Genomic DNA, 26,446 nt, shown 5'->3' with positions numbered 1-26,446 from the left:
CCCTTTGTTCTTATTATGAGTGAGGATGAGGAGAAGTTCCCATTCTATGTTTCCTAGGTCAGTCAGTCAGTTTTAGGCTGTGTCCAGATCCCCCTTATTTGCCAACTCTGTAAGGGAAATAGTCTTTTCAGTCTCACTTCATATTAGGGATGCTTCAGAGAGACATCGTCCCAGTGCTCTGATGCCCAGTGGGGGGCTGCCAAGGTCTGTTCTGGGCTGGGGATTGCCCCCTCTGTGATGGTGCATCAGGGTTCCCCCCGATCCTGCACATAAAAAAAAGAGCCTGGACCTCCGGCCACAACCACTGCCATATTAGCAGTGGCTGAAAGCCCCGAGCCCTTTTACATCAACGGGTCCCAAGGTAGTTGCCCCCTTTACACTGCCTACTGGTGAGCCTGGTTGACTACCTTTATCAACAGCCCTGGGGGAGGGATAGCTCAGTGGTTTGAGCATTGGCCTGCTAAACCCAGCGTTGTGAGTTTAATCCTTGCGGAGGCCATTTAGGGATTTGGGGCCAAAATTTGTCAGGGATGGTACTTGGTCCTGCAGTGAAGGCAGGGGACTGGACTCAATGACCTTTCAAGGTCCCTTCCAGTTCTAGGAGATAGGCAATCTCCATTATTAAAAAACTTTAGGAACTCAACAAACTTGTGTGTTATGGGACCCCAGTTGACTCTTGCCTGTAAAGGGCACTTTCTGACCAGCGACAGCTGTCACAACAGGCAGGGTAGCATCTGGGCTGTCTGAGCAGGTGCAAATATCATGCATGGACATTGCACGAAGCAACTGCTGAAGGCTTAATGCAAGGAACACGCAAAGATCATGCTTAACTAAGGAGCCTCTTCCATGTTTTTTGCATGCATCCTTATTGCATCACGTATGCTCTCTGCATGAAACAATCAGATTGGAGGCTATACAAGAAGGGAAAATACGTAATGAATTTCATAGATGAATTACATCTGTGGTCAGTAATTTATAACATAAATGTCGAACAGAAAGGAATTTGGATAAAATTAGGCACCTAAATCCACATGAAAAATTTGAAAAAGAGCCTAAATTCTTCAAGGGCCTTGAGCGTCTGTTGAAGTCTGAAAATATGGGACTGGTTTTTATCTTCTTTGGAACTCAGGCAGCTTCCAGTTTTGTTAGAGAGGAAAATCAAATGATCAAGGAGCAGTCATTAGCTACTGACTTCCCATTAAATGCATTCACCGGGATGTCTGCTATGCACAGACAGAAGTCACAATGACTGATTTTATAGTTAACTTTAAGGACAAAGTTCTGGCTTTCCAAGCTCTACATACAGCCTGCTCCTCAACTTGGTCCACAAGCTCTTTGTTGATAGAAAACACTCTCCCCAGAGGATTTTCTGGGGTGGACCGGAGATGTTCCACCTGTAATTCCTACTTTAACTGCTCTTTGCAGCTGATGTCTCCATCAGAGACAAGAAACCTTAGTTCACGAACTGAGAAGAGATGAGCTGTCAAAGGTAGGATCCTCTAGTAAGGCCCATTGAAGTAACTTGATAGCTTCCCATTCATTTCAGGGCACAGTGCCCTGCACTGTAGACTCTTGTTGGTCCTGAGAAGATTTTTCTGCTTCAAAGAAAAATGTCACCTGCCCAAAATTAAATTAACCTAATTTACATCAGCATGTGTATGTACATCTACTCTGTATTTCTTGCATCAGCGGTGTGTGTGTCCTTACCAGGCATGGCTGTCCTTACCTTACGCAGAATATGCAGTTGTGTGGGGCACCATTGGGCCTGAATGTCCACCCATCCACTTACTCCTCTCCCTATTCTGTGGCTCTGCTTCCTCTGGAGAGAGGATCTAGTTAACTTAAAAGGGAGAGAGCCTGCCAGACCTATTAGCAGAACATCCAACCTATGCAAGAGCCTTTCATGTGGCAATGAAGCATTTAGCAGGCATTTGCTAGCCCCAGGTATATACTGTCCATTTCTGAATTTACTGTGTGAGTTGACAAGGTCTCAGTTTAAAATTTGCTTAAAAATATTCCATTAGTGTGTTGCTGAAGATTATGAAATCACATCCTTCTCCCATCCCTGGCTGCTCTGCGGCACAGGGAACACCAGTTTAATAGTACCGTGTGGGCCCCCACGCATCCCAAGGATGGCCCTATTTTCAGGAGAGTTTGCATTGATTGAACTGGGGTAGTGTCTGAAAACCAGCAACAGTTGACGTAAGCAACATAGTGCCTGCACTGACACTGTATCGACCTGACGATACTTCCATTGATGCTCTCCTGCTTGCAGAGGTGGAGTTTCTAAGTTGATGCAGTGGGTGAGTTGCTTACAGAGTTAGGTCGACATAAACTGCCTTGTGTCAACCTAATTCTGTAGTGCAAAGCAGAGCTTCCTTTCTTATACTATGGTTCACTTGAAAGCAAGCAAACAAAATTGTAATCCATCTGGGACTCCAAACTCATAAAATAAGTAGGTAGCATGTGCACTACAGACAGCTGCATTGTCCTGCAGATGGATGTGCCGTAGCAGTGAAACTGTGGATGCCATCTCTGGGTAGGGTAAAGGGACAATTGATTTAGTAGATACACAGGAGATGCTAGGAACTGGTGTGCTCCAGAGACACAGGCACCAAGTAGGAGAACTGGGTTCTCTTCTTGCCTCTGTCATTGACTTGGGGAAAAACACGTCAAATCTCTATGTGCCCATCTAAAATGGGGATGATAATATTTCCCTTCCATTGTGAAGCATTTTGAGATCTATGGATGAAAAAGCATGATATAAAAGCTAAGAATTATCATTGGCATCTAGGTATCTTAAAAACACGGGGCATGTTTGGAATAGGAAACAAAAGCTGTAGCAAAAGCTTTGCCGTGTTGTAGATAAGGATGTTAAGGGCTAGTCGACTGTGTATGCTTATTGGATAGTTGAGTCAACTAGTCAGTTACTCTCTCCCCCCCTCCCCCGGCTGTCTCTATCTGGTAAATACAGCAAGGGGGGGAGGAGGAGAGGGTACTTCAAAGCAGCAGCACCGCACAGAGCCCGGGGTCAGCTGGGGACTCCTTAGCTGACCCTGGGCTCCCTGTGGCATTTCCCGGAACCACCCGGGGAGTCCCCAGCTGATCCCAGGCTCCTATGCGGCATTTCAAAGCGGCAGCGCAGCATGGAGCCCAGGGTCAGCAGAGGACTCTTAAGTCCTCTTGGGGACTCTTGTACATTTCGAAGCTGGCACACCGCATGCAGTCCGGTGCCAGCGGGAAGTCCTCTGCGGATGCTCCCCCAGGCTCTTGTGCATTTCAAAGCTGAAGCACCTGTGTGGAGCCAGGAGTCAGCAGGACTTCCCGCTGGCTGCATGTGGAGTTCTGCATTCCTCCTTTGAAACGTGCAAAAGCCCCAGTGGGGCTCTTGAACATTTCAAAGGAGGAATGCGGAAGTGCCTATCGACTAGTTATAGACGGGAGCTTCCTTAGGACTCCTGCACTCCACGGTGGTTGCATAAGTATTCAGGGGAGGCACCGCACTTCCTTTTTGGTAGAGGAAGAGCCAGTCTACTCTGCGTGTGCTCCCTGCTCTACACTCCCAGAAGGGGCAGGGCCTCTAGCGGAAGGGCTGGGGTTGGGGACAGCCAGCACTAGGCACCACCTGGAATACGCTGCAGCCCTCCCCCGCCAGCCACGGAGTGCACCACGCAGCACTCCGGCAACAACTGAAAGGGCCCAGGTTTCTGGCCACTGCCACTACTGTGGTAGCAGCAGCTGGGAGACTCAGGCCCTTTGGAATTGCCGGGTCCCAGGGCTGCTGACCTCTTTATTCATCCCCACATCAGTGGGCCTGCTGCTGGCTCCATGATGGTGGCTGTGGAATACACTGTTCACCTTCTTTCCCTTCTGGCTGAATAAAATCCTGGGTCTCTAATTCCTCTGCAGCAGGGTGCAAGCAACTCCTGGTGCCTTTGATACAAGTGACTTGTATCCTGTGGCACAAGAATAGGCCCCCTGGAGAATAGTTAGCTGCCACGAAGGAGGTGGAGTGGCCCTGAGAGTAGACGGTGGCGAGTGATGAGGCTTTGGAAGCTACAAACACTGAATGCAGGCAAGGATAAGGTGTGGGTTAGAGGTGGGTTTTATGGGCCTGCAAAGGGATGGGGGAGAGCAAGGGAGCATTGTACTTTTGGAGCATAGAGATGCAAGCTGAGTCTGAGAACTGGGAGGGGAGGCCGAAGCCAAAGAGCACTGCTGAGTGATCCAAACCCTGGGAGATCTGTCTACTCGGAGGAGCATCGAGTCTGAAGTGCATTGTATTTATTTATTTTCACGTCACAATCCATTTAAATAAAATAAAAGCGCATTCTGATTACACTCTAAACAAGGATAGCTTCCCCATCATTTACAAGCTTATTTTTGTCTGCGGTGCCAGGCAAAATTCTGGGAGACATTTTAGGCCAGTATGGAAATGAGCCTCGCGGAAGGATTTTCCCTCTTTGCTCATTCTCTCCCCCACTTGCGGAAAGTAAGATGCAGGGAAAGGAGAGAATATTTGGATCCTTTGTAGCGGTTTATAATTTATGAAGCGGCTATGGCATATGGCACCGTGTATTCCAGCCAGAGCGCTCAAATGGCCCAAAGAATGTACACTGAATGGAAATGAAATGCCCGCAGAGGAGATTTTGTAGTACGAATGGCGTAACCTCATGTAAGACTAAAGAGCAAAGATACTAGATAAGATAGTGCTTGGGAAGGCGAAACTGTGAGCTGAGCTGAGTTACAGTGCATCTGATATCTCAGAAGAATATGAAGTGCTTTAGGTCATAAAGCTCTTGAATCCGATAATAAGATGCAGGTACAATAAGAAACTAAGGATTTGTTCCTGCTCACAATGGGAGTAGGAAAAGAGCCTATAACGTTAGGTCATGGCAAGCAGGGAAGAGAGCATCGCAGCTATTTCTGCTGTATTTGCTCTGTGGACGAACTGTCTTCAGGCAAGTTAGGTAGTTACTAAGTTCCCGCTGTCTCCCAGGGTCTGAATCCCGCCCCTCTGAGCAGTGAGAAAACACACACAAATTAAAAAACAGACAGACTGAGACACCACTGCCCTTCCTCTCAGATCCTGGTGTCCCAGAGCAGAGGTGCTTAAAATTCATTGCACCGTGACCCTTTTCTGACAACAAAAATTGCTGCATGGCCCCAAAAGGGGGGGAAACAAAGCCTGAGCCTGCCTGAGCTCTGCCTCCCCAAATAGGATGAGGGCCAAAGCCCTACTGCTTTTGATGGGAGGGGCAAAGCCAAGTCCCAAGGACTTTATCTCCAGGGGGAGGGCTTGTAAACTGAGGACCCCCAACACTGAAGCCCTTGGGCATTGGCCCTGGGAAATAGATACAGGCTTTGTCCCTGGGCCCCAGCAAGACTAATTCCAGCCCTTGGTGACCCCATTAAAACTGGGATGTGATCTGCTTTGGGGTCCAGACCCACAGTTTGAGAATCACTATCCTAGCGATCTCAGTCACTAGTCAGCGTGAAGTCGAAGGAAAGGCAAGAATTTATTCTGAGAAAATGAGATGGATCCTATAGTTTTGTTGCCTAAGGAATGAGTAAAAGTTTCATGACTAAGATGCCAAGTAACAAGGACTATATTTTCCTGGGGAGGCTGCCGTTCTTTACCCTCAGCAAAGATGTGCACTAGCAAGTGCACTCTGGCTTTTTACTTGGTGGCTTTTATTTTACAATTGCATCTTAATGCCACTAGAGGGATTTTTCACTAAGTCTTCATTTCTACGCAGGCTGCTGTTCACTGCAACTGATGTATAGGAGGCTCATTTAGACATGTGGATCATATGGCTGCCTCTTCTTGTTTGCGTGACTGCATAGTAAGTTAATCTATAGTAATATGAAAAGAAATTAGGGCCAGCATTTTCAGGGGTGGATGCCTAAAGTTAGATTCCTCAGTCCATATTTTGGCACCTAAATAAATGGCCTGATTTTCAAAGGGCTCAGCACTTTGGAAAATGAATTTACTTTCGTAGGCTCCTAAATGTGAATTTAGATGTCTGATTCCAGGCACCCATGTTTGAAAATTGTGAGCTGTATTATTAAACACACAGATGCAAAGAACTTAAAGGCAAAGGGCTGGCCAGAGCCAAAGAAGCAGAAAGACAAACTATAGGTTTCTGCTGGTGCCAGTGCATCTCCCTTGTCGTCGTCAGTCTAGGTGAGTGCAAGAATTCTGTAGTGAAAGCAAAGATGTAGAGGCTGGGTCAGGGACAGTAGGAAATGAGAGCATGCCAATTACTGTCCATACCTGGATTGAGGCTGTATGGGGGCAGAGAGAAGTTTTCTAACACAGGTGCTTCAGAAAGCTCTCCCTAAGATATTTAGGAGAACAAACCCTATTGACTGGAAGTGCAAATCAGTGGGTTTACTCAAACTCTCCACTAGTGTGAGAGCAGAATTTATCCCTCTAAATACATTGCGAAACAGTGCGCCTGACTTCAAGCTATTAAAAAAAATCTACTGATTTCATCCAAATGAATTTTTTTCCTCTCTTCTGGAGGGAAATAAAAAGGATGGGGTGGGAGACATCCTCTTGTTCAGAGGCAAAGTGAGCCCTTTTTAAAGATGGTCACTGCGATTAGCAAAGAAAATGATTTTTCTTATCTGAAATCTTAAAAATAAACCCGGAATTTTATCCTAAAGCCTTTTTTAATCTCTTCTGTAACCCAACGTCCCCCGTGGGCAGCAAGACTGCGAGATTAGTGGAAAGCTTTGCTTTAAGACATCCCCAAGCACGCCAGCATGGAGTGTAATGCACACCAAACAGCCTAGCTCATGAAGAAAAGCATGTTTACAGAAACTGAAATAACTTCTTAGCTGTTTACTTCTAAGGAGATTGGCTTTGGGAATGCTATGAAGAGATCCCAGCTTGTAAGCAGTGACTGAAAGAGACGGGCATACAGAGAGATTAGGGGGGAAGAATCATTCTTCTTTTGAGACTGAGATGCCAAGAAAAAGCCACATCAGACATGATCTCTTAAACACAAGCTCATGCCTTAGGCTGCAAGAATGATACTGCTTGTGGCTTTATTATAGGCCAAGAGGTAAACTTAGCAATGGGTGCTTCATGCCTTCGAGGCAGTTGTGGTCAAGCAATCTTTTGTTTCTGTGGCTTCTACAAGGGTTTCAGAACTCGATGGAAACTATGGAAAGATCTTCAGGGCAGGAAAGATGTGGAAAATGGCAGCCCCTCTTCGGTATTGGCCCAGGCTAGATTGCTCCAGTAGCAGCGTTGGGTAAGTTTGAATTGTTTCGGGTTACATCTCACGCAGAGGTGGCGTTTAGGTAAAAAAAAATTTGTAGCTATCGCTTGAGTCAAGTCAGGTCTAGGCCAGCAATCTGTAAGAAATCTGCATGGAAAAAGTTCCCAACTTCAGGACGTAAGATGAATAATATCTAGTTACCAGGGGACTGTTTGACATTGTGTCAATTGGGATATCCAGTGTGTCATTGGAGCCACTTACGGACCATGTGGCTCTAAATTGTGGCCCACGAAGTAACTGTCCTGAGAAGAAAATATGCGTTTTATCATTAAGTGAAAACGTGTTTCCTGAGCTGTTGCCTGTGATTTTTTTTAATGGAAGTGTTTGAATTAGCCCCATTACTATGGGGAGGAGGTGGGGCAATGACTTGCCTTGCTTTGCTGCAGCCTCAGGATGAGCTTGGGAGTGAGCCTTGGTGCTCTGACAGAACAGCTGCTGCTCTTCGCTTACTACATGTGTGTTTCTCTCCTACCCCCTAACCCTTTCCACTACAGCAGATGGAGGAGAGTGTAAGGCAGCAGGAGCCCCAGGAGAAGCAGGCAGGTGCTTGCTTGGCTTTGCCTGAGCCAAGGGAAAGTGAGCAGGAATATGGCCTTTTGGCTTTTATGAAAGACTTACTTGGCATGGCCTGGGTCCCTCAGGGCAGGGATCTGGCAGTGTGGGGGGTGCAGGAGTCAGGGCAGGGCCTTGGGGATGTGGGGGGCTTAGGACAGGATGCTGGTGGCATGGGGGGGAGTAGTAATTGGGGGGAGAGTTGCAGAGGGGCACAGGATAGGGGGGTTGGGAACATGGGGGGCTCAGGTCAGGGCGTGGGGGAGTGTAGGAGTCAGGCCAGGGGGTAAGGAGAGGGGCTCAGGGTAGGAGGTTGTGAGAGAGGGGCTCAGGCCAGGGATTGGGGTAGTCAGCAAGGGCTTTCTTCCTCCCGCTTGCCCCTCCTGGGAAGGGGGCCCCACTTACCCAGTCTGGTGGCAGGCAAGATGTCGAGCCCTACCCTTGCTGTTCACGCTCTTGGTCAAGAGTAGGCAAATTCCAGCTCATGGGCTAGTCCCTGGTGGGCCCCCATCTCTGTGTTTACCTGCGGAGGCACAGGTATCGGAGGATCGCAGCTCTGGTTGGCCGCGAATCGCTGTTCACGGCCAATGCAAACGGTGGGAAGCAGCGCTTTGGTCCAAGGTGCTTCTTGCCACTGGCATTGGCCATGAATGGCAATTCGCAGCCAACCAGAGCTGTGATCCTCCAATACCTGCTGACGCTCAGGTAAACATAGTGGCAGTGGCCCGCCAGGGACTACAGGCTGCCCCCGACTTGTGATGCGATCGGCTCTGGGGATAGCGTCGCAAGTCGGGGGTGCCGTAACTCGAGCCCGTATTCATGACAAGAATTGTACGCCGTCATAAATGCGTGGCCGAGGATGTAAGTCGGGGGATTTCGACCCCTTCCGCACATATGGAAAAGGTTATAAGTGCAGGGGGTCGTAAATCGGGCCGTCGTAAAGTAGGGGCCTCGTATCCCTGTAGGCTGCTCTTGGTGGTACAGCTTCTCCCAGTGGTCACTCTGAAGTATAGTTCTCCCCTGCAGGCTCGCTGCCTCCAGTGTCCACTGTGAGTAAAGTGTCCTTCGAAACAGCCCCTCCCTTTCCAAGTTATGGAATACAGTCCCATTCACAGCACTTCAGGTTTTCCTGGCACAACCAAACCCTGACCTTGCTTTAAATCAGGAGAAGAGGAAGCTGCCTGCCAAATTTTGTGGTCCTAACTCATATCATTTAGAAGGAGTTCTTGAACAGACAGGCAGACACACAAACACTCCCAAGTATATAGTAGATCAGTAGTCCCCAACGCAGTGCCCGCGGGCGCCATGGCCCTCACCGGGCCATTTCTGTGCGTCCGCTGAGTGATCGGGGCCAGCCCCGCCCCTTCCCCCGGATGCACGGCAAAGGGGCAGTGCTAGCCACGGGCGCGAAGCACATGGGCGGCCCTGTCCTCAGGCGCACGGTGCATAGGCTGCGCCGGCCCCGGGCATACAGCATATGGGCGTCCCTGCCCCTGGGCACGCAGCACAGGAGCAGTGCCAGCCCCAGGTGCGCGGCGCATGGGTGCTGCCGACTCCTGGGCGTGTGGCGTATGGGTGTCCCTGCCCCTGGGCACATGGCACAGGAGCGGCGCCGGCCCCAGCAGTGCGGCGCATGGGCGGCCCCACCCCTGGGTGCCTGGCACATGAGAGGCCCCACCCCCAGGCACCCGGCAGCCCCAAAAGGTTGGGGACCACTGTAGTAGATTATTTATTTGTGTGGTGGTAGGATCTCGGCACTCTAGTCCCAGGCCAGGTTCCCACTGTGCAAAGTGCTAAGGAGACACCTATGGTTAGCTCTAAGGCTGAAAAGGTTGGGGACCTTGATGTAGCAGATGTGCCCGTTCCATCCAGTGATCAATCCTGCCGTAGGCAGAGAAGATTTTATACATATGACTTGCATATTAATTTAAGCTTTTTATTCTTGTTGTTCAGCCCTCAGTTAGTGCTTAATACATTTTGTCCCCTAGTAATATGTTTGTATGTAATACGGTTTCCATCAGTACTACATACAAGAGCAGTAGGGAGCCTTTAGAGTAAGTCTGCATTGTGATTAAAAACCCATGGTAGGCCTATCCAGCTGACTCATGATTGCAGAGCTTGGGCTAATGGGATGTTGAATTATTCCAGCCTAAGCCCAAATGTTTACATGAGAACTGTTCGCACTTTGTAGTCATGAATTCAATTTTTCCTTCCTAGCTGAAGTACTTTGCATTTTATCTTACTGAGTTTCATCTTGTTTATTTCACACCAATTCTCCAATTTGTCACAGTCATTTTCAATTCTAATCCAGTTCTCCAAAATTGCTTTCAACGTCTCTCTTCTTGGTGTCATCTGCAAATTTTATAAACATAACCCGCTCCGTTTTCTAAGTCATTAATGAAAATGGAGAATAGTACCAGAGCCAGGACTGTCCCTGCAGGACTCCCCGGGATGCACCTTGCCATTTGGACAGCAAACCATTGATAAGTTCTTTTTAAGTTTGGTTTTTCACCCACTTATTTATCCACTATAGTTACTTTATCTGGACCATATTTCCCTAGTTTTCTTATGAGAGTGTCATGAGGGACTAAAAGCCATACTAAAATCAAGCTACATCATATCTACTGCTTTCCCATATCCAGTAGGCCATGACGAGTTGTTTGTTTATAACTGCTACATCTTTTTCAGAGTCACTGTTTTCCAGGATTCTATAGAATCCTGTCCCAGCATGCATGTCTTTGCAATTTTAAAAATCATATTGTTTGCACTCAGAATATCAGTCAGTCCACACAGTCTGTGTGACTACCTTTCTCACCATCATTTACCAGTTTGCTTTATCAGTCTTCGTGTGATCTGAAAACTATCAGTTATAATTTTATGTCTTCTTCCAGGTCACTAATAAAAAAATATGCTAAGAACTGATTTCTGCAGAAACCTACTAGAAATCTAGCTGCCTGGTGGTGGTTACCTTTTCCACAATGTTATTTTTTACTTTTGAAAACTATCACTTAGCCAGTTAGTCAGTTAAATGTGTATCAAATGCCATGTTGATTTTGTAGTATTCTTCTTCCTTAGTCAAAACGTCATGCACTAACAAGTCAAGCCATTGAAAAATCCAAGTGTTTTACACCAACACTTTATCAGTTAAAATTATAATCTGATCAAAAAAGATCCCAAGTTAGCTGGATAAGATCTATTTTCTACAAATCCATGCTAATTGATATTATTATTATTATTGTTATTACCCTCTTTTTTATTCTTTTTTAATAGAGGCCTATATCAACCATTTTTATTTTACCCAGAATGGATTTAAGACTGACAGATTTGTAATAACTGAAGTCATTCCATTTAGCCATTACATTATTATAATAGCATTCACTTTATTCTATTCCTCTGGAACTTCACTAGTATTCTGCAGTTTTTTAAAAAACAACATTAAAGGTCCAGATAATTCCTCTTCAAACTCCTGGATACATTATCCGAACCTGCTGATTTTTAAAATGCGTAACTTTAATACCTGCTGTTTAACATCCCTCTCAGTCACTGTTGGAATGGATTTGAATTCATTATCTGGCATTTTCCCAATATAGAATAGAAATATGTATTGACTATTTCTGCCTTTTCTAGTAAATTATCAGCAATTCCACTATTTCCATCTAGTAATGGACTAAAACTATTGTTAAGGTTCCTTTTGCTCCTAATATACTAAAAACTTCCTTTATTCCCCTTTATTTGGCTCTGGTGAGGCCACATCTGGAGTATTACGTCCAGTTCTGGGGCCTCCACTACAGAAAGGATGTGGATGCATTGGAGAAGGTCCAGCGGAGGGCAATCAAAATGATTGGGGGCTGGAGCACATGACCTACGAGAAGAGGCTGGGGGATTTGGGCTTATTTAGTCTGCATAAGAGAAGAGTGAGGGGGGGATTTGATAGCAGCCTTCAACTTCCTGAAGGGAGGATCCAATTAGGATGGAGAGAATCTGTTCTCTGTAGTGACAGATGGCAGAACAAGGAGCAATGGTCTCAAGTTACAGTGGGGGAGGTCTAGGTTGGATATTACGAAAAACTATTTCACTAGGTGGGTGGTGAAGCACTGGAATGGGTTACCTAGGGAGGTGGTGGAATCTCCATCCTTAGAGGTTTTAAGTCCTGGCTTGACAAAGCCCTGGCTGGGATGATTTAGTTGGGATTGGCCCTGCTTTGGACAGGGGGCTGGACTCTACATCCTGAGGTCTCTTCCAGCCCTATGATTCTCCTAATTGTCCTTACTCCTGTTTGTCATAGATTTCTCCTTGTCTATTTGCTTCCTTTGTCAGTTTTCTTTAGTTTTTAGGTTTTACTTCGTATTCATTGTATGCCCCCCTTTTTTTTCCTCTTGATTTTTGTATTCCTCCTTTCACTTCCCCTCTAAGGAGGGTTTTTTGTTGTTTTTTGTTTTGTTTTGACACGTATAACCTTGATAGTTGCTTTTGGGGTATTTAGGAAAGTGTTCTTAAACAGTTCCTTTATTATTATAAAGTCGACAGTGTGATGCTGTTGCAAAAAAAGCAAACATGATTCTGGGACGCATTAACAGGTGTGTTGTGAGCAAGACACAAGAAATCATTCTTCTGCTCTTCTCTGCACTAGTTAGGCCTCAGTTGGAGTATTGTGTCCAGTTCTGGGCACCACATTTCAAGAAGGATGTGGAGAAATTGGAGAGGGTCCAGAGAAGAGCAACAAGAATGATTAAAGGTCTAGAGAACATGACCTATGAGGGAAGGCTGAAAGAACTGGGTTTGTTTAGTTTAGAAAAGAGAAGATTGAGGAGGGGGACATAACAGTTTTCAGGTATCTAAAAGGGTGTCATAAGGATGAGGGAGAAAACTTGTTCATCTTGTCCTCTGAGGATAGAACAAGAAGCAATGGGCTTAAGCTGCAGCAAGGGAGGTTTAGGTTGGACATTAGGAAAAAGTTCCTAACTGTCAGGGTAGTCAAACACTGGAATAAATTGCCCAGGGAGGTTGTGCAATCCCCATCTCTGGGGATATTTAAGAGTAGGTTAGATAAATGTCTATCAGGGATGGTCTAGACAGTATTTGGTCCTGCCATGAGGGCAGGGGACTGGACTCGATGACCTCTCGAGGTCCTTTCCAGTCCTAGTATTCTATGATTCTATTATTATGATAATTTTTCTGTTTAAATTCTTTCTCTTACCTGACTGGTCTCATAACTGTTTTCTGCATTATAAAATTTGCCCTTTTAAAATGCCATGTATGTACATTACTAGTTGTGACTTCACTCTGTTGGCATATAACGGATGTAATCAAGTCATGATCATGGCACCTAAACAATCACTGACTTTTTGTTATGTGATCAATTTCTTTTTACCAGGCAGGATGAGGAGTAACAGATATTTCTACCATGTTGGATGGAACACTTTTTGAGTTAGGAAATTGTAATCTATAATTTCTAGAAATTCCAGGGATGTTTTAGTTCTGGCAGTATGAATGCCCCAGCATATATCACTCAGACTGAAGTCTATAATAATAATACAGCTTTTCACTTGCGCATCACAGATAGGTCTGTAGGGTACTAGTCTTTCTGCTTTCTACTGTAATTTGGTGGTCTAGAGTATATACTAACAAATAGCCCATTTTGTGCTCTATGTGTTAGTACATTTGATCCATAAGCATTGGGATTCTTGTGTGGTGATGTTCAAAATGGTAAGAAATAAAATAGTGCTACATTGCAACCTTCCAGGAAGGAGTGTATTGTGTTTATCTAATTTCTCTGTGTGCTATGAACCTGAGACACAAACATTACCGACAAAACGAAGAATTGACTGGAGAGGATTCTAGGCAGAACTCACAACTTTATCTTCCTGACTGATGGTGAAATAATTTTCCCTACAAGGCTGCTAGCAAGATGCCAAAGGAGAAAGTGCCATGTCAAGCAATAGTAATGGAATGTGTTTGTGTTGTGAATGTCCAGTCATAATTGAGTAAGTTTATTTTGATTAGGAGCCTAGCACACAAAATATGTAATAATTTTTTTACCAAGAACAAAACGGAGGGGGGATGATTCATGAGAGTATTAGACACAACTTACTGTAAGTATGTTTCCTTAAGGAGTTTACTCAAGAGATTGTGCAGAATCTGTAGTTTTTCTTGGATTTGTTGGTAATAGAATATGATTTAATTTAGAGACGTAAAATCCTGTTTAATTGGTTAAAGAGGAGGGTAGGCGCGGGGGAGGGGGTCACTCCAAAGAGAGCTACAGAATCTGTACATTAACTGCATTGTGCTCAGCCCTAATGGCTGAAGTACTGGACTGATGGCCCTAATGAAGGTTTACGTGGAGGATGGGGTATTGGCAGGATCAGTGCAGTGGCAAATCTCTTGACTTAGCCATGATCCTCTCCCTCCCACATCCTCTGCATTTCTGCATGTCTGTTCCTGGTCCGCCCTCACCATCCAGGCACCTTTTCACCCCTCACACAGTGGAGTTCCACTGGACCCATTATGGCCCTGGTGGAGAGGGAGCTGGAGTTGCCTCAGTAGGATCTATGGGTGAATGTGAAAATTGTGAATAAATGTTTGTTACGAAAGAGTAAGGGAAAATCCATCAACAACGGGAAGCCAAAGTAGCTCCACTGACTTCCACAAAATGCCCAGAACCAGTTAGGATTGGGTCCTTCCTTCTTCACTTACCTGCCTATTAGAGACATGCATAGTTAACCAGTTAACCGGTAAGCACCTGCTCCGGTTAACTGGTAGGGGCCAGAGCAGCCCTTGTCTGTGGTGGTGAGGGGGAACTGCTCCAGCTCCCCCTTTAATCGGTTAACTAATTAAACACTACTTCCACTTAGTACTTACAGCAGAGCAATTCAAGGGTGAAAGAATATTGATATTACAGCAGTGTTCAAAAAGTGCAAGCAGGGATGATGGAGTAATTGTAAGTCATTAGCCTGCTATTAATGCCAGGCAAAATAATGGAAAAAGTGATGTGGGATTCAGTTAATTAAGAAATGAAGGATATAATATAATTAAAGCCAGACAATACGGTTTTATGGCACATTGGGCTTATCAAACAAACCTGATTTTATTGTTTGAAATGAAAAGTTTTGTTAAAGGTAATTGTAGATTAATATGCGTAGACACTTATAAGGTGTTTGACTTAGTACCACATGACATTCTCGTTAAAAAATTAGCACAATGCAATATCAGTCAAGCACAGTTTAAATGGCTTAAGACTGATAGACAGATCTCAGATGCAGTTGTTACTGGAAATGGTTCTAGTGGGATTATGCAAGGTCTAATGCTATTCAACATTTTTAAAACATACAGCTTGTCATCTGTGATGCAAAAATTGGTGAGTGGTGAATCAAGATGAGGCAATGACAGAGGGTGATCTGGATTACTTTGCTGCTTGTGCCCATTCAAGCAAAATACATTTTGATACAGCCGAATGCAAGGTTGTACATCTAAGAACAAGAAATGCATGTTACACCGATATAATGGGTGACTTTATTATAGAAGCAGTGACACATTCTGATTTTTAGGGCATAGTAGACACACAATTCAAAATGAGCCCTCAGTGTGATGTTACAGCAAAACGGTTCATTTGATCCTTGATGCATGAACAGAGAAGTGGTGAATAGATGTAGGGGAGTGATTTGACTTCTGCATGCTGCATCAATAAATTGATATTGGAGTACTGTGTATTCAGTTCTGGTGCCCATATTTTTAAAAGGATGTTGAAAAATTGGAGCAGGTGCAGAAGAGTTCCATAAAATTGATTTGAGGGCTGGAGAAAAATGCCTGACAATTAAAGCCTTAAAGTGTGCAGTCCATTTAGCTTATCAAAAAAATTAAAAGGTGACTTGTATTACAGTGTATGAGTACCTTCACAGAATTCTGGACATTAAAAGCTCTTTAATATGGCACGGGAAGGCATAATAAGAATCAATGACATAAAGCTCAAGTCAGACATACAATTTAAGACTAAGGCATATCTTTTTAACAGTGAGGGTGATTAATTAACCATAGGAACAAACTTGGGTGGACTCTCCATCTTCTGATGTTTTCAGATCAAGCCTTGTTGCCTGTCTGGAAGAAATGCTTAGCTAGATGCAATTTATTGGACTCAACAAGGGTAATTGGGTGAAATGAAGTAGCCTGTGATATACAGGAGGTCATACCTTCTGTCCTTAGAGTACATGCAATACACACAGCAGTACATATAGTTGTGATGTCTGGGTTGGAACCAGAATGACCTAGTGAGGATCAAAGACTGGTATTAATGTTCCATTCCTGGTATCTTCATAAGACCCACCCTCAGCCGTGTGATAGCTGCAGCTTTTTGTATCCCCTTTCAAAGGGCTTCATCTAACTTGCATTGAAGTTGATGAATTTTCCATTGACCACAATAGAGAAGATCAGCTCGACATTGCATCATTATAGCTCACAGAACAATGCTCGGTCGACATCACACTATACAACATTCCCCTTTACCCACCAAAACTGATTTGCCTTAAGTGAATCATCAACTTTGCCATACATAAGCAGTCCCCACAAATCGCGTTTCAGATTATGTACCCACATTTCTCTGCTTCCCCTCCCTATTTTTGAAGCCTCAGGTTTAGAATGCTGGATTCTGATCTGAAGCACCATCTCCAGTAAATCTTACGGAGTACTACCTGTGTAAATCTGAAGGGGAGGTCAGAATTGGTGTCCCGTTGTTTTCTAGAACCTAGCCATTACAAACACATTGTAATTGCTTCCTCATATTTTTGATTCTCAGTTTCTTCGCTGACTTTCATGGAGCTCTTCCTAGACTTTGAGTTTGAAGAACGGGGCAGCGCTGGAGTGGGGAGAAATATCTGTCTGGCAGATATTTTTTCCCAAGCTCTCTCAGCTCTATTAAAAAGTGTCCAGAGACAAATAAAAGGAGGTATTCCTAGTCTGCACACATGAGTTACTATTACTCATAAAAATGCAAAAATCTGGTGCCTAACTTAGCTAGAGCTAATTTTGGACAATCTTTGTTGAAGCAGCATACTAGTCATTTACATAATCTCTTCACTGCATTGTATATCTGTCTTTGCTTAAAGAAAGCCTACTAACTCCTCTCTGTATACAGGATTTGAACTATTTGTGCTGCCACTTGCTTCCCAGTGACTTGTGGGAGAAGCTATCAGATTTTGAAGGTGATTTATGTATTGGTTTGGTATCTCTTTGCTATCTTGTTTCTCCTGTGATGCACACATGTAACTTTCATGAACGACAATGGGATTTACAGGGGTGCAGTGGGGGAGAGATGGGAGAGTCCTAAAGGGTCAGTACAATGGGTAAAGTGATTGCCAAATTTTTGCCTCTTAGCACACTGCTGTGTGCACAACATATGCACTAGCTGGAGGGAGACGTGCAGAACAACAAAGGCTAATATGAATTATTCTACTTTTTTTTATATTTCTTTAACAGAGAGAGGTGTGTGCGTGTGTACATGCACACATGAGTGCACAGGTAGATGTATGCAATATGAAAGAAACAGAATAATATGCTTGTAGAATTATACTCTGTTACTGATTACACATTTTAAGGAGATTTCTTCCCCATTCCCCAAAGAATCCAATATAAACTAGGCCAAAATTACTTGCGCCAGAGATGCATTTGGGCCTATTTTATTTTCCAGAGAAAATAAAGAGTACACAAGAGAAAGGGGAAGAAGGATGACCCATAGTGTAGGGCACTAGCATAGGAAATGGTAGGCTAAGTACCTAATACAAACACAACACTGGAAGAGGTTGTTTTGGACTCTGTAGGGAGAAGCAGCATCGATCTGGACAAACCATTCATAGTGAATCTGGCTGCTGGACAGTTTAGTGAGCTGTCCATGACCAAGCTTTGGTTGTTGCCGCTTCATCCGAATTTCTTCTATGTTTTATGGGATCACGTTTCCTCCTGGGGAGCTTGTTTGCAAACAAATTGGTTCAATTGTCTTCCACTACTTGCCAGTCTTAGTAAGTCACATGATACTATTTCTGATCCTTGCCTGACTAGCAGAAACTTCATAAATGGAGGGGGGAGGGATGGGCTTCCTGGCTGCAGGCCCACTGACGGGAGGGAAAGGGCAAAAGGGGCTTGGCAATTCAAAGGGACCCGGGACTCCTGGCTGCTGTACCCCATGCTCCTCGTCGCTCTGAGGGTTGTAGAGCAGGCCCAGCACCACGGTCCAGGTGGCACTGAGGGCTGGCTCCCCCTGTCCCTGCCCCCTGCTGCCAGAGACACTGCCCCTTTCAGAGGCATGGAGTGGGCCACCCCACACCTTGCCCATGGGCTCACGAAAGCCGTCAGTCCCTCCTCCCCCGCCAGGCTGACTAGCAAATAAACATATTGGTTCCTCTTCCCCCCCCCCCCACAACAATCTGTGTCTCCAGATGGAGAGAACATTTTTTCCTTAACTTTAAAAGCAATCCAGAGCTTCCTCTTCATCCAGCTCTCTAAGGCAGTGTGAAGGGCACTGGCGTACCTGCGTCCTCTAGTACTACAGCACTCCGTTGGCTTATCTCCCTGATGGCACACGGAGGCTCATTGACTGCATGCTGTCATTTGAACTTTGTTGGACGTGCAGCAAAGTGGCAGTTTCTCATACTATGGTAGTGAATCAGGATCCAAGTTACTCCAGCTGTGAACACGCATTCCCTCATTTCGGAGTGAAGGGCTGCTTCCTTTCATCTTCACCATGCAGCAGTTTGGAGAATATCTCCACGAGATGGCAAAACATCCACATGTACCACGTGTTCACTCCCTTTTTCTGAATGAGATGTTCAAACTACACCTTGACTCCCAGAGCTGCTAAAGCATAAGAAGACTGGCATCTGGACCATGTAAAAAAACAAAACACACATGACAGGAATACTGATTGTATCTCTCGCATCTAGCTTTCTAACACAGTAAAAATAGTTGCCAATTCACCCTTGTTAATAAGAGCAAAAAGACTAATGCATGGTCAACTCCAATGCTAAATTGCACTAGCCATGAACTTACCATCTACCTAGAAGTGCTTTCCTCCAATGTCAGAACCATCTACGGATTCCTTTAACCTATTTTTTTAACCACACAAGGTTTAATTGTTGCAAATAGAATACTTGTTCTACAGAAGTCCTATAAATCTGCAGTCTGTCTTCCTGGTAATCAATCACAGACTGTGAATTGCATGAGGAAAAATCTATAAGATATGTTCTTCATGTCTAGTACGTTGGGTTATTTTCATGTCTTGTGGTTTGAATTTGGCCACTGTCATTTTAGAGGAATTTCCTGCCATCTGCATTCAATTGAATTTTCTCACAGATTTGGGCTTTCTTGTAAATACTGGAATCTGGCAAAAGGAGAATCTTTGTTCTTCAGGGGCATTTTCAAAAACCGTTAACATGGTGTTGGCAATGTGTTCAGTTAGGAAAGAGGCAGAAGATGGAAAAAGGTGTAAATTCCCCTTCCCTTCAATAGCTAGTGATTTCTCTAGTGAGTGAAAGAACATCTAATACTTCCAGTGGTGATAGTTGTCCTTTCCCCTTAGTTGGAGTTGCTGTGCTATTGTATATTTCACTCATTAGCCAGGTGTTGGTTTTGTATATGTGTGATGCAGTATTTGGGCAACAAACTGAATAGCCCGAGTATTACAACTAATTCCTAAGGGGATATCATTATAACGTACCAAACAGGTCAGGGATCTATTTACTACCATCTCTAATTTGTGTTTTGCATCTTGGGATTGCATTGCAAGTTAATATCCCAACAGTGAACATCAGCACTAGTGGATTGTAGAATCAAATGTTCCTTGAGAATCAGTGGGGTTTTATTTCATTCTCAGTAGAAAGCATTACCTAGACTTTCATAACGTTTTGCTTTAATCTCATCATCCTAACTGAATACCGGAGGGCTCTGCATTTCTCTCTGAGAAGAGTGTATATAATCAAATTAAAAACAAAACTATGCAATGCTGAGGATCAGGTTTAAACCAGAAAGGAGCAAAACAGTTCTGCGTAGAGTTTGTTACAGTGTCTTTAATTCGTCTCTTACTAGTCACTGCAGTGCTTGGATGGCCTTGCCTGTGTGCAAAGCGATTGTGTTGTAGAAGCATGAGCGATGAAATGGAGTGGCCGTCTCAACGCTGGGTATTCCTTTTAATTTAATTCATTTTTTGGGAAGCTTTTTATCTTGAGACTTGTATTCTGTTTGTATTCGAGTTAAAGTCCCGTTGTGCTTGGAAAAGTAGCTCTCTGAAAATGATATTGTGTGTTCTAGATTTATTGTGTTCTGATCCTGTAACACTTTGCTCAATTTACAGGTAGAAAAGTGCATTTTAATTTCCAGCCCCTCAAATTCATCCTGATCTCTTAGCATTGCATAGAGTTCTTCCCATCTCATACATTATTCCTGCTGTGATGGTTTTGCAGGATACATTATGTCCTTGATGACAGCTGTGCAGCCCCAGTGCCATCTATCTATACATTTCCACTGACATTGGAAATGTAACCAAGCGTTTTGTTGATGATGCAGGAGTAGAAGAATTCTGGTGGCTTTTTAATTCTTCAAAGCTGAGAGAACTGAAAAGGCCACAAGCATTGTTAAGGCCAGTTAAAAGTCACAAAGTTAACACAAACAAAACTATTCCCCTGACTGACAATGGCTGTAGGAGCCCAGAAGATTTTCCCCTTGCATCTTCCACCCTTCCCTCCCCTATTTGCTTCAAGGCCAGCCACTGGTGGTAGTCTCCTTGTTCTTCCCCTCATCTGAGTGCTCTCTGCCCTTTAGAGGAGTTACCAGATCCTTCCCAGCTGGGTGCAATAATCTAATAGGATGGGCTGGTCCCAGTCCCCTTGCAAACCATGTGTTTACATCCAGGTTATGCTGGAAATCTCTTCCTTGAACCAACACCTGATGGGTATCTGCACATATACATATGTGTGTGCCCATAAACACACTGGACCACACCATCAACCTTTGTCAATCATTGGAGTCACCCCCAAAGCCAATTTAAATTTGCTGAGGATCTAGTCTGCACTTTTTGGGAATCCCATTGTTATATTCCAGGCTGTCAGGCATCTGCCATGGAACTTCTGGTGTGGAGTAGACCCCTAATTCCCAACACATGTCTCCGCTTATCTCTCCCCAGCTTTCGAAAACAGCCTGAGACTTATTGTTTAAAGGTTTATGATTCTGACCACTTCTGGTCCTACGTTTATTATTTTTCCTCTTACAACTTTCCCCCTTCATTCTTTATATATTAGATCTCCCCCCGCCATGTTTGTATTAGGTGTTTGGCTTTTTCAAAGTTATTCTTAATGACATAGTAGAATTTTAATTTATTTTTATTACATTGTGCCGCATTACAAGTGTCTTGGCTGGGGGCCGGGGCTGGCTTTATAAACTGATGATTATTCATTTCTTTTATATTTTAATATGGAGCGACTATCTCAGCAAGAATGACGTCCTTGATATTGTCAGCCTGTCCCATGATAAAACATCTGGAAACACACCTTCCAAAGTGTTTCAAGCAACAGTTTGCAAAGAGAGGCTCTTTTATTTAAGTAACGCTTCCAAGATTCTCTGGATCACCAGTTTAATTTGCTTGTTTACCAAACAAAGAGTTGCATTTTACGCAAGCCAAATGAGCCTGGCACTGCAAATAGAAAACAGATTATGTTCGCTGCCATTAGTCACACACTCTTAAAGGGCAGCTTCTCCTGGAAAAGTGATGATGTAAAAAATGACATTGTTGGTTTCCATGTATAGTGTCTCTCAGTGACTCCAAAGCTGAGATGCGTAAAAAAAAAAAAAATAGCTGCCAACTCTGCAAACTTGACCTTGGATCTGAGTACCAAACTGGGTTCTTTCTTTATGTGCTCCCTTTCCCCCAATAAACAGTTTCCAGGCTAAATTAGGTCTTCAGTTTCACTTGCATAACCTCATTGTCTACCGGATTATGTGCAGGTCTAAGGTCTCCAGTGTATGTTGTCAGGAAGAAACAGAGGGCTAGAGAGTCTTCATTGGGTTTATCAAGATGTAAATGACAAGAACTTAATAAGCAACTGGGCAGTCAGATCACATTTCTTCCCTGTAAATGTGACCACATTATTATCCTCATTGAATCCCTCCCTGGCTTACCCATGTTTACTGCACTAAGTTTAAGGTCTCCTTGCCCTTGTCTTCAAGATTATTCATAACTCTGGCCTATAAGATTGTCTCCTCCTCCACTCCCTCGTATCATACCATTTACACCAGTGGTCCCCAACTTTTTGTGCCCAGGGGCAGGGACACCCATACGCCACACGCCCAGGAGTCGGCAGCACCCATGCGCCGCGCACCTGGGGCCGGCACCACTCCTGTGCTGCTTGCCCAGGGGCAGGGACGCCCATATGCTGTATGCCCGGGGCTGGCACAGCCTATGCACCGTGCGCTTGAGGACGGGGCCGTCCATGTGCTTCGCGCCCGTGGCTGGCACTGCCCCTTTGCCGCGCATCCGGGGGCAGGGGCGGGGCTGGCCCCGATCACTCAGCGGGCGCACAGAAATGGCCCGGTGAGCGCCATGGTGCCCGCAGGCACTGCGTTGGGGACCACTGATTTACACCATTTCCATGCGTCTACATCGTCACACATTCTTTCTACACAGCCAGTGTCCTCTTTGAGGTCATCTGCATGAACATTGCATTTTTCTATTCCAAACCTCGCCTTCAGGTTCACAAAGCCAATTGACAGAAGGCTAGAAGGGGGACCACTGTTATTGAGTTTGACCACCTGTATAGCACAGGCCCTGGAATTTCCCCCAAATAATTCCTAGAGTATATCATTTAGAAAAACATCCAATCTTGAAATTGCCAGTGAGGGACAATCCAGCATGACATTTGGTAAATTGTTCTAACGGTTAATTACCCTTACTGTTAAAAAGTTTATGCCTATATCTTTCAGCCATTGACTCATGTTATACCTTTCTCAGCCACATTGAAAAGCCCATTTATAAAATAATTGTCCTCTATGTATATATTTATAGACTGTGATCAATTCACCTCTTTGTTAAGCTCCTTTAGCCTACCAATGGAAGGCATGTTTTCTGATCCTTTACTCATTCTCATGGCTTTTCTCTGATCCCTCTCCATTTTATCAACATTCTTCTTTAATCATGGACACCAAAACTGGCTACAGTATTCCAAAAGTGGTCACACTACCACCAAACATAAAGATAAAATAACCTCATTATTCCTACATGAGATTCTCCTCTTTGTGCATTCAAGGATCCAATGAGTCCTTCTGGCCAGTGTTGCACTGGGAGATCCTATTTAGCTGATTATCTACCACAGTCCTCCAAATCTTTTTTTTTTTTTTTTTTTTAAAGTCACTTCTTCCTGGAATAAAGTGACTGGAGGATGGCTAATGTGATGCCAATTTTTTAAAAGCGCTACAGACATGATTCTTGCAATTGCAGGCTAATAAGCCTGACTTCACTACCAGTTAAACTATAGTAAAGTTGAAACTATTGTAGAGAACAGAATGGTCAGACATGTAGATGAACATGATTTCTTGAGGAAGAATCAGTGTGGTTATTGTAAAAGGAATACCAATCTACTTGAATTCTTTGAGGGGGTCAACAAGCATGTGGACAAAGGAGATCTAATGCATATAGTATATGTAGGTATTCAAAAAACCTTTCACAGGATCCCACACCAAAAAGCTCTTAAGCAAAGTAAGCTGTCATGGAATAAGAGGGGCGGTCCTCTCGTGGATTAGTAACTGGTTAAAAGATAGGAAACAAAGATTCAGTTTTCAGAATGGAGTGAGGTAACTAGTGTCCCGCAGGGGGTCTGTACTGGGACCTATCCCTATTGGACATATTCATGGATTATCAGGGGAAAAAAGGGATGAACAGTAAGGCAGCAACATTTGCAGTTTGTATGAAACTACTCAAGATAATTAAGTCCCAAGCAGACTGCTATGAGCTACTAAAGGATCTTATAAAACTAGGTTATTGTGCAACAAAATGGCAGATAAATTTATAGGAATGCACATTGGATAACATCCCAACTGTACATATAAAATGATGGGATCTAAACTGGCTGTTCTCACTTAAGAAAGAGATCTTGGAATCATAGTGGATAGTTCTCTCAAAACAGCTGCTACAGTATGTAGCAGAGTCAAAAAAGCTAACACTGTTGGGAATGATTATGAAAGGGATAGACAATAAGACAGAAAATATAATATTGTCTTTATATAAATCCATGGTATGCTCACATCTTGAACACTGTATGCAGGTATTGTCACGCCATCTTAAAAAAGATATTTTGGAATTCGAAAAGGTACAGGAAAGGGCAACAACAATTATTAGGGGTCTGGAACAGCTTCTGTTTGAGAAGAGATTAATAAGATGAACTTTTCAGCTTGGAAAAGATGACTAAGAGGGGATATGATAAAGACGTATAAAAATGATTAGTATGGAGAAAGTAAATAAGGGAAGTGGTATCCACTCCTGTTCATAACACAAGAACTAGATGTCACCAAATGAAATTAGTAGGCAACAGGTTTAAAACAAACAAAAGGAAGTATTTTTTCCACACAACATACAGTTAACCTGTGAAACTCCTTGCCATAGGCCATTGTGAAAGCCAAAACTATAACAGGATTTTAAAAAATACATACATTCCTTCAGGATAGGTCTGTCAATGGCTATTAGGTGTCCCTAGCCTCTGTTTGCCAGAAGTTGGGAATGGGTGACACAGGATGGATCACTTGATGATTCCCTGTTCTGTTCATTCCCTCTGGGGCACCTGGCATTGGCCACTGTTCGAAAGCAGAATACTGGGCTAGATGAACCTTGGATATTACCCAGTATGACCATTCTTAAATTCCCCTATCTTGTAAGAATGACCTAACCTTCTTTGACCAAATTAACCAACTTGAGACAATTATTAAATTTATATCTTCAAAGAGCAAACAGAAAGAATCCTCCTTTACTTCATCCACCTGCATTCTATATCTCCTCGAGTAGCTGCATTATCTTAATGATGTTAATCCTCATTCCTCCTCCACTTCCCTCCCTCCCTTTCTTATAGTGTGCAATGACTGCATTTAACATGCAAACTCCATGGGACAAGAGATTATGTCTCTTCCTGAAAAGAGTGGGGCATATAGCAGACTTCCCATGGCAAGAAATAATTTAATGATGATGATACACTAGGAGTGTTAGACTCCAGTGCACTTGTGTTGTACAGATAAGTGTTTATCATTAAAAGAAGATCTAACAGTGAATATACATGGAAAATGTGTGTTTGTATATTTGGAAAAACTTGAAAATAGATAATTTCATGAGGCAATTTTTTCCTTCATTGACAGAGACATGGTGTTGTGCTTTCTAGCATATAAATGTGTTATATAGAGCTAGTAGATGCTCCATAATCAAGATTACAAGCAGGTTCCATGATAAAGCTCTATTTTAGCATGCCTATAATCTGGGCTTGGAATTTTTTTGTTTTGGCCTCAAAATTGCTACATTGGAAGATTATTTCTGCGAAGTTTAAAGAAAAATCACCAAATTGTTTTTAGTTACAGGTCATTGCAAACACCCTTAACTCTGACAGACAACGAATGCTGGTATTCCAGATCTAAGGTTATATTGTAATGCGTGATATTGGATTTGGTAAGACTAATTTGTTTATTTTGTGAGCAATGAAAGGTTTATGAATACATTTCCTGCTTTTCGGTGCTTGAGGTTTGTAAATGATGTGATACATTAGTACATTGTTATTGCTTAGCAACATTAGTCGGTGCTTTATTTTTTTGGTTTTGGAGCGTATCTATGTATGTATAATAAATATTCTACATCTCTTTATGTATCCGTGTGAGTGTATTTATCTCTGTGTACATCTGTGTGCACACATAGTATATTTATGTATCTATCTGCATGTGTGTATATTATCTTAGTATGATGTGCACATATGCTACAGTTGTTTTTCTCCGGGGAGAAGCTGTTCACGCTAGAGTTCCTTGCCAGTACAGATCAAACTGACCAAGTGGCTTGCTTCAATCTTCCATTAGAAACTTTATTCAGGAGCTATGTAACGGAACAGTCAAGCCTGCATTGCTTCATGACCACATTAACTTAAACCTCTCTGAAGTTTGTGCCATACATTTCTTTAGTAAATACAATATATAAAAAAGTATAGTAAATGTCTTTAAATATAAAACAACAATCTACATGTTTAAACTATTGTACCTCATACAACAGCAGAGATTTTTTAGCTATGCTAATGCCCTCCATATATAGAGCATAGAACTAAGACAGAAATTGCCTCTGGATGTCATCAGGGATTCCCATTTAAAAACTAGGGCTGGTTCCTCAGCTGGGGTAAATCAGCATCTCTGCATTGAGCTATGGCAGCTGAGATTGTGATTCAAGGTGCACAAGTAATGGATCTGTATACAGGCACTTCCCCTTCACCTCATTCAGAGAGGCACAAGTGCTTAGACACAAGCAAAAGACTAGTTGAGGGGGTTGTAAAACGTACGCTGCCCAGAACAGACCCATCGACGGATTGGACAGGATCCTTCGCTAGTGTAAAACAGCAGTG

At 43.6% G+C, this 26,446-nt stretch overlaps 1 protein-coding gene across 10 annotated transcripts in view; it reads left to right on the top strand.

Annotated features, from left to right (window-relative positions):
* GLIS1 (GLIS family zinc finger 1) overlaps positions 1 to 26,446 on the top strand; it is a 285,705-nt gene that overhangs the window by 54,558 nt on the left and 204,701 nt on the right. Inside the window, exon 1 of one of the 10 annotated variants that reach the window (XM_075936013.1) lies at positions 7,116 to 7,265. The exons of the other annotated variants lie outside the window; for them this stretch is intronic. The gene's annotated coding sequence lies outside the window, so the exon portion shown is untranslated. Of the gene's footprint in view, positions 1 to 7,115; positions 7,266 to 26,446 lie in introns of those variants that run through there. 10 annotated transcript variants of the gene reach the window in all.

This window comes from Pelodiscus sinensis, chromosome 9 (assembly GCF_049634645.1).
Source record: "Pelodiscus sinensis isolate JC-2024 chromosome 9, ASM4963464v1, whole genome shotgun sequence".
In the NCBI taxonomy this organism is placed as follows: domain Eukaryota; kingdom Metazoa; phylum Chordata; order Testudines; family Trionychidae; genus Pelodiscus; species Pelodiscus sinensis.
Note: the sequence above shows the minus strand (reverse complement) of the source record. Positions and strands in the feature narration are given on the sequence as shown.